Source organism: Erythrolamprus reginae, chromosome 2 (assembly GCF_031021105.1).
Source record: "Erythrolamprus reginae isolate rEryReg1 chromosome 2, rEryReg1.hap1, whole genome shotgun sequence".
Classification (NCBI taxonomy): Eukaryota; Metazoa; Chordata; class Lepidosauria; order Squamata; family Dipsadidae; genus Erythrolamprus; species Erythrolamprus reginae.
This window is the reverse complement of record NC_091951.1, coordinates 227755558-227768633: the sequence shown is the minus strand read 5'-3', so window position 1 is coordinate 227768633 and position 13076 is coordinate 227755558. Positions and strand designations below refer to the sequence as shown.

The following is a 13076-nucleotide window of genomic DNA, read 5'->3' as shown; positions in this document are numbered from 1 at the left end:
TTTTAAATTATTAGATTTGTCATGAATTGTTTTATTGCTGTTTTGAGCCGCCCCGAGTCTGCGGAGAGGGGTGGCATACAAATCTAATAGATAGATATGTAGGTAGGTAGGTAGGTAGGTAGGTAGGTAGGTAGGTAGGTAGGTAGATAGATAGATAGATAGATAGATAGATAGATAGATGATAGATAGATAGATAGATAGATAGATAGATAGATAGATAGATAGATAGATAGATAGATAGATACTACTTTTAATGCTACCCTGGGGTTGGACTAGGAATTACTAAGGGAAGTTGAAAATAATGTGTGTAGTTACAAAAACATGTTTTTCCATAAAGGAAGAAGGCTTTTAAAAAGTAGTGAGTATATGGCTGGGATAATGCCTCAGTATTAAAATAAAAGTGCTATTTAGAATTCAACATTTTCTACTTTTACAATTTATATCCATTTTGAAGGTTACAGCCAGATGGCCACGTGAAAGTCCAACCTGAAAGCCTTTGAGGTAGCAGAGGATTAAACTTATCCATTTGTCTATTCTGTGATAGTAACAAGACCAGGAGTCAGTGTATTTCTTAGCATTTGAGTGTGAGACAAGTTGAGGAAAGGTGGGAGTGTTATGTGGAGGATCTAAGATGGAGAGACACTGCTTATTTTCCATTATTGTGGTTGCCATCCCAAACATGCATACTTTTGTCTAGAAAGCTTACAACTACAACATCTTAAACATGATCTAAGTATTGCCCACAAGATCATATGCTGCAACGTCCTGCCTGTCAATGACTACTTCAGCTTCAACCACAACAACACAAGAGCACACAACAGATACATGCTTAATATTAACCGCTCCAAATTGGACTGTAAAAAATAAGACTTTAGTAATCGAGTTGTCGAAGCATGGAACTTATTGCCGGATTCCGTAGTATCTTCCCCTAACCCACAACATTTTACCCTCAGACTATCCACAGTTGACCTCTCCAGATTCCTAAGAGGTCAATAAGGGCATGCATATGTACACTAGCGTGTCTCCCGTCCCCTGTCCTATTGTCTCTCCTATATCTCATATCTACTATTTTCTATTCTATTCTTCTTATACTACTCTCATTATATCCTCCTATTCTCTAATTGATATATTCTATTCCTAAATTTTCACTTCTATTCTTTCTCTAATATATTTTACTCGAGTATAACCTTTATAACCTCCATTGTGTATTGTTGTGCATTGGACAAAATAAATAAATAAAATAAATAAACAATGCAACTGACTTTATGAAGTCACATGTCTGCAGCACTCTTTTTACTGTCCCTTCTTGGATATGGTTTCTTAATTAAAAGTGGATGCTTACCTATACCTTCTCGGTACTTTGCCTTTACTTGAACCAGTCATTATTTTCATGTTTTTGGGAAGCTGAATTTAAAATCCATTACAAGCCAGAAGTGACAACCACTCTTGCTCCGAAGAACGGAGTTTATCTCTTTATCCCTGGTTTAATCAGCTACAGGGAAAGAAGGAAGTATGATGGCAATCTACTAATCCTTTACAGTGGCATGTAGAGATAAAGTCAATACACTCTGAGCGGAAAAAGGTAGGATTGTGCTGTAAACTCTGATTCCCACCCTACTTTTTGGTGATGCAGACATTAATGATAGGTTGGGGATCCTGCATTTATTTTTATGTGGAGTGTGGGAGCACTTTTGAAGTCAGGCAAGTTAATTCTGGGAACACTATCCATTTTTTCTCTGTTATTCAGGCTCAGTGCAACAGTACTTATCAAATCAGAAGGCTAATTTTCCCCCCCCATTTGCCACCTTTATCCCAGCTTGGGTTTTATATCTATTTTTTTTAAAAAAAACACAGGGTTTTATATCTATTTTTAAAAAACCAGCTCTTCTTTCAAGAGAAGACCTGCTTGACTTCTCTTTTTCCTTGATGTTCCAATTCAACGGTGAAAAAAAGTAAGATTCTACATTTAGGGAAGAAAAACCAAATGCACAGGTATAGAATACAGTAGATGGCACATGGCTCAATAGTAGTAACTCTGAGACAGATCTTGGAGTTCTAATCACTTAATTATGAGCCAGCAGTGTGCCGCAGCTTCCCAAAAAACCAACATAGTTCTAGGCTGCATTAATAGAGGGATAGAATAAAGATCATGTGAAATGTTAATACCACTTTATAATGCCTTGGTAAGATCATACTTGGAATAATGCATCCAGTTTTGGTTGCTACAATGTAAAAAAAATATATTAAGAGTGTAGAGAAGAGCAACAAAGATGATTAGGGGAGTGGAGGCTAAAATATATAAAGAACATTTGCTGGAATTCAATTTATCTAGTGAAAAGAAGGACTAGGGGTGACATGATAGCAATGTTCTAATATCACAGTGGATGCCACAAAGAAGAGGGAGCTGGGCTATTCTCCAAAGCATCTGAAGGCAGGACAAGAAGCCGGGGCCCAGGGGAAAAGCCTTCTCTGTGGTGGCCCCGGCCCTGTGGAACCAACTCCCCCCGGACATTAGAATTGCCCCCACCCTCTTTGCCTTTCATAAGCTCCTTAAAACCCACCTCTGCCGTCAGGCATGGGGGAACTGAGATATTCTTTCCCCCTAGGCCTTTACAATTCATGTATGGTATGTTTGTATGGATGGATGTTTGGTTTTACAATAAGGTTTTTTTAGTTGTTTTAGTATTGGATTTATATGCTGTTTTTTGTTACTGTTGTTAGCCGCCCCGAGTCTACGGAGAGGGGCAGCATACAAATCCAATAAATAGAATAAAATAAATAAAATAAATAAATAATCAAAGAGAAAAGCAACCTAGAACTTGGGAGAAATTTCCTAACAGAACAATTAATGAGCGGAACAGATTGCCTGCAGAAATTGTGAATGCACTGGAAATTTTAAAGAAGAGATTGGACAACTGTTTGTCTAAAATGGTATAGGGTTTCCTGCTTGATCTGGGGGTTGGACTAGAAGACCTTCAAGATCCCTTTCAACTCTGTGATTCTGTTCTGTTCTATTTCTGTCCTGTCCTGTCCCTATCCCTCTCCCTATTCTACTCTAGCCAATGTTATCATTTACAGCCACCTTTTTTCTTCTATGATCCTGCACCTGGGAATAAGAATTAGCAGCCAACATTACTTCTGAATCAAGGCTTCCGATCGTGGTGTTAGTGTCTTAGCGACATAGTTGTGGGGTGGGAAGGAGAGAAGTAGGGGGAAGATACCAAAAGTGAGGCCCAAACAGACTTTCTGGGCCTTTCAAAAGGGGGAGAAAAAAGGGGGAAAAGTGTCTTATTCCAGATTTACCTCTTTGCATTTACCAATGATGCTTCCCTGGAGCATCCGGAAGACGAAACAGCCTTTTCCCAAGGCTGAAAATTAGCTGCCCATCATGCGCACGCACACTGAAACTAAAACATGTCTCACGTGCCCTCTGATATGGCTGCATGTGCCACTGTGGACCGTGTGCCATAGGTGGCCATCACAGGCATATATAATAGTACCTTAGTACTTGGCTGCTATAAAAATAATTAAATTTGGTACTTGACGCATTTTGATGCAAAACTTTTGTTGTGGTACTACTACTTGTTTGATACTCGGCATGCAAGCTAGAAGCTGTCAATCTTGGCTGCCTTGTGACTCGCTACCCTTTCTGGCCAAAACAAAGGATCGCTTGTTAAGTCACATGGTTTGCTTTCCACTGGTCATTTTAATACTTATCGCACCTCCCAAAACCAATTAACAACAAATGCCGAGGTACCACTATACAGTATTTGTTTTGGTGCCTTTGAATCAGTCTTGACTCCTGACAACTGCCTGGACAGGTCCCTGAGGTTATCTTGGCAAAATTTCAGAAGTGGTTTGCCATTGTCTGCGTCCCAGGGCTGAGAGGGAGTGACTGGCCCAAGGTCATCCAGATGGCTTGGTACTTAAAGAAGGACTAGAACTAAACTTCTAGCTTCTAGTCTAAAGCTTTAAACCCTGCATAAAACTGGTTTTCCTTTTCAGCATAAAAAATTAGACTTACTGTACCTTTCTTTTAAATAATCCCAACATTGTTATACAAGCCCCCCTCTGTGTGTGTATGTGTGTGTGTATGTTTGTGTCTATTTGCCCCAATGCATGGCTTCAGAAATTGGAAGACAATTGAACCACATATGCCCTCATCAAAATAAATATAACTCCTACTGAACCATTATGAAATATGGAAATCAACTATATAATACAGTACTATACAATCTGTATAGTCTGGAAGACAGAAGGAAAAGGGGGGACATGTTCGAAACATTTAAATATGTTAAAGGGTCAAATAAGGTCCAGGAGAGAAGTGCTTTTAATAGGAAAGTGAACACAAGAACAAGGGGGCACAATCTGAAGTTAGTTGGGGGAAAGATCAAAAGCAACATGAGAAAATATTATTTCACTGAAAGAGTAGTAGATCCTTGGAACAAACTCCCAGCAGACGTGGTAGATAAATCCACAGTAACTGAATTTAAACATGCCTGGGATAAACATCTAAGATAAAATACAGAAAATAGTATAAGGGCAGACTAGATGGACCATGAGGTCTTTTTCTGCCGTCAGTCTTCTATGTTTCTATGTTTACAACATAATGAACTAGAGAGGCAGAAAACTTGGCATTAAGGTGCTGATGTCTGTGGGTGAGTGGTGTGCATTGGCCACTGCTGCAGAATCGGCCAGCCAGCTGTTTAGTTGTTGGATAATTAAGGTTAGACAGCATGTTCCTTTCCAGGTTCCTTTTCTCAGTTGTTTTGAGATTTGGAAAAGCCCCACCTTGCATCATTGCAATTGTACAATGCCTGCTATTCGAAAAATGTAATAGCTGGTAAAATATTAACATGGCATAACTGCACGGTGTTCACAGAAATAGCACAACACTGCCACTTTTCTTTTGGGACTTTTGACTGCCCTTTCCACTTACTTTATCTTTATATACCATCTTTTATATTTTATCAAGGAAGCTGGAGACCTTTGCTCGAGGACGCTGAAGGCAGTGGTGGTGCAAGTTCTCATGTCTCTAAAGATGCAAAGTCGCTTCCTAAAGCAGTGTTTCCCAACCTTGGCAACTTGAAGATATTTGGACTTCAACTCCCAGAATTCCCCAGCCAGCATTTGCTGGCTGGGGAATTCTGGGAGTTGAATTCCAAATATCTTTTTTTTTAAATTATTTTTTTTATTAATTTGTAACAAGTTTATATACACACAACATAAAACAGTGCATAGTGCAATGTGCCCACCACCCAGGCACACACACATTCCCCACCACCAAATCGGGGGTGTTCCTTGTATAGTCCACTTGACCCAAGAGCAATATATCTATTTACATATTATAGAATGATTCCAATTTATTTCTTGTAGCTTGGTCTCGGATTCTGCTCATCATATATCGTCTTACCTTGTCCCACCGTCCCATCAGTTGTCCCAACTCAGTTTCATTATCCGAATTTATCCTTTTATCCATTATTTCAAATTGAATATGGTCCACCATGTACCTATACCAATTTTGCATTGTCCATTTTGTCGCATCCTTCCAATTCAAAACTATTACTGCCTGAGCGCTTTCTATAGCTGCTTTTTTTATTTCTCTAAATTCTCCCATTGCTTTAGTACTGCCATTTCCTTAGTGATTGTCCATTGTATATTTAGCATTCGATTGATATCCTCTTTCACTTTTTGCCAAAATTCCTGCACTATCAAGCATTTCCAAAACATATGCATAAACACTCCTTTATCTTGACACCCATGCCAACAATTCCCCCTGACATTCTGCTGAAAGTGTGCGAGTTGAACGGGAGTAAAATACCACTTATGTAATATTTATATGAAGTCCAAATATCTTCAAGTTGCCAAGGTTGGGAAACACTGTCCTAAAGCTATCACCATCCAGCAGAAACTGATTGCCTTTTGAACTACAGAGGTTTTGACACTGTATTATTTATCCATCATCCATCACACAATATAGAAACATAGAAACATAGAAGACTATCCTATCCTATCCTGTACCCTTTTCTCCTTCCGCTTTGTCCCACAGAAGCCTCTCCTGTGCTGTCCCATTCTCTGCAGAGTTATTTTCAGGTTGGAAGGAGAAGTAGAACATTTAACTAATTAGCATAGGAGCATGTTAATAATATGTTTTTGCAGTCTGTCTACTTACTTGGAGATGAGTTTGATGATATTTGTGTTCCCTTACTTGTCTTTTCCTAATTGCACGACCTACAGATCTGTACAAAAGATCTGTTTGAAAACTAAAAGAAGTATTTGCTGTGTGAACAAGAAGGAGACAGGAAGGAGCTTGGCCCTGACTTAGCTATTTGCTACTGTGAAAGTAAAAGTGAAACTCCTCTCCTGTGCTTGTATTTTGCATTTGGAACAGATTTATTTTCAGGTGGGGAGGGGGAGTAGAACCTCTTAGCATCAGAGCATGTTAATAATAATATAGGAAATACTAATGCTGCTGTGGACATTTTGGAAAAAATCCTTTCTTATTGAGCACCTAACAGTTCATAGGCTTTATGGTTCTGGAGATTTTGTGATTACAACATGAGTGGTTTTTCGCTTTTATATACTGTATATAAACTAGGCAATTAAACTATGCCAATAACAATAGTATCAGAATAACAAAGGTTTCAAGGTTTCTAGTCTGAACACCGGCACAAGCAAAAGACCCTATACCAGTGATGGCAAACCTATGGCATGGGTGTCACAGGTGGCACGTGGAGCCATATCTGCTGGCACATGAGCCCTTGCCCTAGCTCAGCCCCAACGTACATGTGGGTGCTGGCCAGCTGATTTTTGGCTCACACAGAGGCTCTGGGATGGCATTTTTGGCTTCCAGACAGCCTCCAGGGGGAGGGTGTTTTCATCCTCTTCTGGCTCCAGGGAAGCCTTTGGAGCCTGGTGAGGGTAAAACACGAGCCTACTGGGCCCACCAGAAGTTGGGAAACAGGCTGTTTCTGACCTCTAGAGGGTCTCTGGAGGGCGGGGTAAGCTGTTTTCGGCCTTCCCAGACATTGAATTATGGGTGTGGGCACTCACATGCACCATTGCCCACACGCATGCTCTTTTGGCACCCGAGGGGAAAAAAGGTTCACCATCACTGCCCTATAAAATTTCAAACAAACGACTATCCAATCTCATAAAAACCTCCAGTGATGGAGCACTCACAACTTCTGAAGGCAACCCTTTTGTTCGACTGGTCAATTGTTTTCATTGTCAGGAAATTCCTCCTTAGTTCTAGGTTACTCTATTAGTTTTCATCCATTGCTACTCGTCTGGCCTTCTGATGCTTTGGAAATGTTCTGATGCTTGAGCTATTCCTCTTTGTGGCAGCCCCTCAAGTATCGGAACATTTTCATCATGGTCACCCCTAGTCCTTCTTTTCTCTAGACTAGACCTAACAATTCTTGCAATTGTTCTTCATATGTTTTAGCCACCAGCCCCTGAATCATATTTGTTTCTCTTTTCTGTACTCTTTCCAGAGTCTCAACATCATTTTTATAATTTGATGACTCAAACTGGATCCAGTGTTCTAAGAGTGGCCTTACTAAGTGTTCTGTCTGGGTTCCCCCAGACCTCAACACCAACTGGAAAAAACAGCCAGACACTCTGGTAAAAGCCAAAAGTATTTTATAACTGGAAAAAATAAGCACAGAGGAAAACCTGTTCTTCCCAACAGACAGGATATAATACGGTACAGCAGGGTCCTGATGTCCAGACAATACAGCAAGCTTCTTGCTGGCACACACCCCCAAGGTTTCAATAGTCAAAGGCACAAACCAGGATTCCAAGACGCCAAAGTTCACAGTCAGGTCCCACGACTCTCAAAGATAAAACTCCACAAGCCAGGAAGGGTGGGTCTGCCTTTTAGCCTTTCCCAAGAGCACCACACCCAAACCCAGCTGTTGCCACTTTAATGCTGAAAGTATTTAGCCAATTGATTCCGTCTCTGAGTAGCTCTTCGTTGTCGCAGATCAATTATGGCTTGTGCACTTTCCTCTAAGGAATCCAGGCTGCTTGCTGGGGAGAGCTCCCCCTGGTGGGACTCTGGCTGTCCTCCCTCTTCTTCAGCCTGGGATTCCTCCTCCTCGTCTGTCTGCACCTCCTGTTCCTCAGCCTCTCCCTCTGAGCTGGAAACCGACAGAAGGTCAGCCGTTCCCGGAGGGGCCTCAGACGGAACCACAACACTAAGACTTTATAAAGCAGTAGAAATATGTCACATGGTCTTGATTTTATCCCTCTATTAATGCAACCTATGATTGCATTGGCTTTTTTTGCTGCTGTTGCATATTGCTGGCTCATAAATGGTTGTCCACTAGGACTCCAAGATCCCTCTCAAAATTGCTGCTATTGAGCCAGGTTCCACTAGTTCTATACCTGTACATTTGATTTTCCTTGCCTAAGTGTAAAACCTTAACTTTACACTGAATTTATAGGGCTCAGTGTTTAAGTCTGTCAAGATCCTTCTGGATCTTTAACTTATTCATGTTAGCTTGGTGTCATTTGCAAATGTGATGAATTTATTTATTTATTTATTTATCTATCTATCTTATCTTTTCTTTTCTTTTCTCTTATCTTATCTTATCTTATCTTATCTTATCTTATCCTATCTATCTATCTATCTATCTATCTATCTATCTATCTGACTTCTATGCTGCCCAATCCTGAAGGACTCATGGCGGCTTACAACATAATAACAATACAAAAAGATACAACAATAAAAAAGAAGTCGAATATAAGCTCTAAAAAACTAACCCCAATAAAACCCATTTATATAAAAACCAATCAAATCTTATGCATGCACACCATTCATAAAATAAAATTTGGCCATGAAAGATGGACAAGTTCCCCTTCTATTCCCCCATCTAAATTGTTTGTGAAGATATTGAAGAGTACTGAGCCTAAAACAGAACCTTGGGGTACCCCACTGCTTATTGCCTTTCATGTAGATGTAGTTCCTTTAAGGACTGCACAATATGTGCAGATTGTTAACCAGTTATGGATCCATCTGGTGGTGATGCTGACTATTCCACATTTTTTAGTTTACCAAGAAGTAGATTGTGGTCTAATTGGTCAAATGCCTTTTGCAATCCAAGTATACTATGTCCACAGCATTTTGCTGGTCCACTAATTTTGTCACTTGGTGAAAGAATGAAATAACATTTGTTTGGCATGATCTCTTTTTTTTTGATAAACCCATGTTGCCTTTTGGTTATAACTTTGTTTGCTTCTAGGTGTTTGCAGATCTATTGCTTGATTATTATTTTTTAAGGATCTTCCCAGGTTTATTGTGTGCACATAATTTTTTCTATAAATGATTACACTTTTTGATGTAACTGCCTTTACAATTTATAGCAACTTTCAACAGCGTTGTTTTGTTCTTTGCAGATATTGATGAATGTGAAACAGCATACAGTCCTTGTAATCAATTGTGCAAGAACACATTAGGTTCTTTTACCTGTGAGTGTGTTGAAGGATATGAACTCGTCAATGGAACCCTTTGCAATGTTATAGGTAAGCTTTCAGTCCACAGTACAATTAACATGCAATGAGTCTAAGGGCTGAAAAAATAGATGAGATCTCTTAGTTTCACCTGAGTCAGAATTAACAAGTGATTTGAGACATAATTAAATCCTATATATTGTTAGCTGGTTAAGAATTCTAAGAGGTGCAGTGCCAGCTCAGATCAAGAGTGCTTCAAATTGAGGTGGCTGAATTTGACTATGTATTAGAGCAAAGGTAGTTAAAGTTCTTTTCTGTTCAGATGGTGCCACCAAAATGCTACTAGCTGTCCCTCAAGGTCTTGTCCTCCTGGATTTAAAGATGCATCACCTGGAGAGTCTAATATCTACAAAAACAAAACCTGTCTCTGTAGCTTATGACCTCTTAAGGAGAAGCTATTATTGGGTTGGTGAAGATAAAAAACTGCATGTTTATGTGTCTGGAAAAAGTGAGATGATTTTTTATCCAGGTAAAATTATTTACTACAGGTAAATCCAGAATCAAAAATTAACCCTTTTGTATGCACTCATATTTTTGCATCCATATTTCAGCTCCAGTTCTAGATCAATCCTAATTTTCTTTGGGATGAACCTAAAATTTGTCAAGATCAGTTTTATAGTCAATTGTGCCTCAGTTTGTCTTTTTATATTGTGTGGTGTGGCACTCCTTTGGAATGGAACACAATTCCTAGAGCCTATCTGAATTGATGGGAGTAAAAATTAAGGATTGTTTTCCTTCTGAGGAGTTTGAGATTTAACATGCAAAATGTGTGTCTCAAAGCTTGACATGACATAAATCCCCTATAATACCCCCAAATCTTTTCCCCAATACTGTCCAAATATCCTCGCCTTTTTAGAATTTGAGAAGACCCATGTGTAATTCAACTCAAGGCACTGATATTTCCAGTTAGCTCTCCAAAGCCCAAATACCATACAGAAAATCTGATGATAAAAATGTAATATTTTCTACATAATAGAAGGTGACCATTGATGAAGACATAATCATTGATTACACTGATGATGGGTGACCATTAAATGAAATATATTCTATTATCATGAAGTTAAATTTACAGGAAGCTGAAATAACCAGAAAAACATTACATAGAGACCCCTTTTGCCTCAGAAAGAAGTGTTGTAAAGAGCCTCTTACAGAAGATTATTTATTATGTAGATGGACTACAGTGGTCCCTCGATTTTCGTGGGTTCGAACTTCACGAAACAGCTATACCACGGTTTTTCAAAAATATTAATTAAAAAATACTTCGCTGTTTTTTTCCCTATACCATGGTTTTCCCACCCGATGACGTCATACGTCATCGCCAAACTTTCGTCCGCCTTTAATAAATATTTTTAAATAAAGTTTAATAAATAAACATGGTGAGTAATAATCTAAGTGGCTGCTAAGGGAATGAGAAATTGCAGTTTATGGGTTTAAAGTGTTAAGGGAAGGCTTGTGATACTGTTCATAGCCAAAAATAGTGTATTTACTTCCTCATCTCTACTTTGCAGAAATTCGACTTTCGCAGGCAGTCTCGGAACGCATCCCCCGCGAAAATTGAGGGAACGCTGTATAACAAAAAGTCACTGAGCCTCTTCCCATATTTTGTCTTCTTGAATGTATTTATTTATTTTTTGCTTATAGATGTCAGTGGCGTCAACAGCATCTCTGTAGACTGGTTCACAGGGCAGTTATACTGGGCCAGCAATTATCCTCATGCCATTTTCAATGGTTTCATTGATGGTAGGGGCTATGTAAAGGTCCTAGAGAAAAATTTGGTGCCGAAGCAGCTGGTTATATTTCCAGAAAAAAAGTACAAGTTTCAGAATAGACGCTACTGTATTTACAGTGTTGTAATAGTGATATAATTTCATGCATACATGATGCCTGCCAGTACTATGTTATTTGAAGCCTGCCCATATAACATCTCCAAGATCTAAATTATTTATTAAAAATGCCCAGAGTTTCAAGAGGTTGCCAAATCCAGTAAGAATTCACTGTTCTTTCCAGAAATTCCATAAGTCTTTAGAGCTGGAATCTCAAATTTTTACATACGGTTAGTGTTCGACTTACAGCAGTTTGTTTAGTAACCATTCAAAGCTACAACAGCACTTTTTAAAAAGTGACTTATGACTGTTTTTCACCCTTACGAGCACTGTGGCATCCCCATGGTCGTGTGATCAAAATTTGGACACCGGGCAACTTCCATATTTTTTGGAGTATAAGATGCACTGGAATGTAAGATGCACCTTAGTTTTGGGGGAGGAAAACAAGGAAAAAACAGCAATTTGCCTCCCAGCAAACAGCAAAACGGCAAATTGCACAAAAGATATACAGTGGTACCTCTACTTAAGAACTTAATTCGTTCCGTGATCAGATTCTTAAGTATAAACGTTTGTAAGTAGAAGCAATTTTTCCCATAGGAATCAATGTAAAGGCAAATAATGCATGAAAACTCATTAGGAAGGAAATAAAAGCTTGGAATTTGGGTGGGAGGAAGAAGAGGAGGAGGACAGTTGCTGCCCAGAGCGAAGGGAGCATTTCTTTTCTCTGGGCGCTGGCAGAGGTTTATTCCCTCTGCAAGCGCCCAGAGAAAGGAAAATGCTTCGTTCACTCTGGACTGCCAAAACCTCCTTAAGCGCCACCCAAAGGCTCCTCTGGCAGCCTAGAAAAGCCCGAGATGGCCGGGATTAAAGGGGGAATGGCAGGAAACTAGCCGGGCCTTCGTGCCACTCTCAAATTTCCTTGGAAATTTTTCCAGGCTCGGGTTCTTAAGTAGAAAATGGTTCTAAGTAGAGGCAAAAAACATCTTGAACACCCGGTTCTGATCTAGAAAAGTTCTTAAGTAGAGGCGTTCTTAAGTAGAGGTACCACTGTACACTGTTTTCTGTGTATATCTGTGCATGTATGTCCAACCCATATAAATAGCAAAGAATTAGAGAAATGTACATTATGGCAGTAGATTAATGCCAGCAAATTTTCCTAAATGTAGTCACACTAACTTCTCCCAATTATTTAAATAGCTCTACTCCAAACATGACTACGTCAAGATTTAACTCTGCTCTTGAAGCATTTTGTTCTGGTTTTCTACCTTATCACAGATACATGTACTGGGTGAATTTTGGTGAGAAGGATGGGACTGCAATAGAAGCTGCAGGGATGGATGGATCAGACAGACATGTGCTTGTGGTATTAATTGCTGAAGAGCCCGCGGGATTGACTCTTGATTACATCACTAATAGACTCTATTGGATCAGTATGCATAAAAAGGTGTGCACTTCATCCCATTTCAAATTCAAAGCTACCTATAGTTTGCATCTCTCTCTCTCCCTCCCCCTCCCTCCCCCTTGTGATTTATGAAAACAAATCCCAAAAATGTGTTTATGTTCTTCAATTAAACGTAATATTGTAGGCACCTTCCACCAGCATAGCTTGCTAAAATGTTCCCAAATCTTTCAGCAGTCTGCTGGAAATATAGAAAAGAGATTGGTACCTACTACCACCTATGGTGAACCTGCCTCAGGGCCAAAACCTATTGGTTAAAAATTAAAAACTGTATTGAG

The 13076-nt window shown here is 39.4% G+C and overlaps 1 long non-coding RNA gene across 5 annotated transcripts in view; it reads left to right on the top strand.

The window, feature by feature from the left end:
• The window catches only part of LOC139162126 (uncharacterized), a 36340-nt gene that overhangs the window by 4226 nt on the left and 19038 nt on the right, over positions 1–13076 (top strand). For 3 of the 5 annotated variants that reach the window (XR_011558255.1, XR_011558252.1, XR_011558254.1), the window contains exons 2-4: positions 9403–9528; positions 9779–9985; positions 12615–12783. This is a non-coding gene — a long non-coding RNA (uncharacterized lncRNA). Of the gene's footprint in view, positions 1–9402; positions 9529–9778; positions 10005–12614; positions 12784–13076 lie in introns of all 5 variants that reach the window. The other 2 variants (XR_011558253.1, XR_011558256.1) reach the window with 2 other exon arrangements.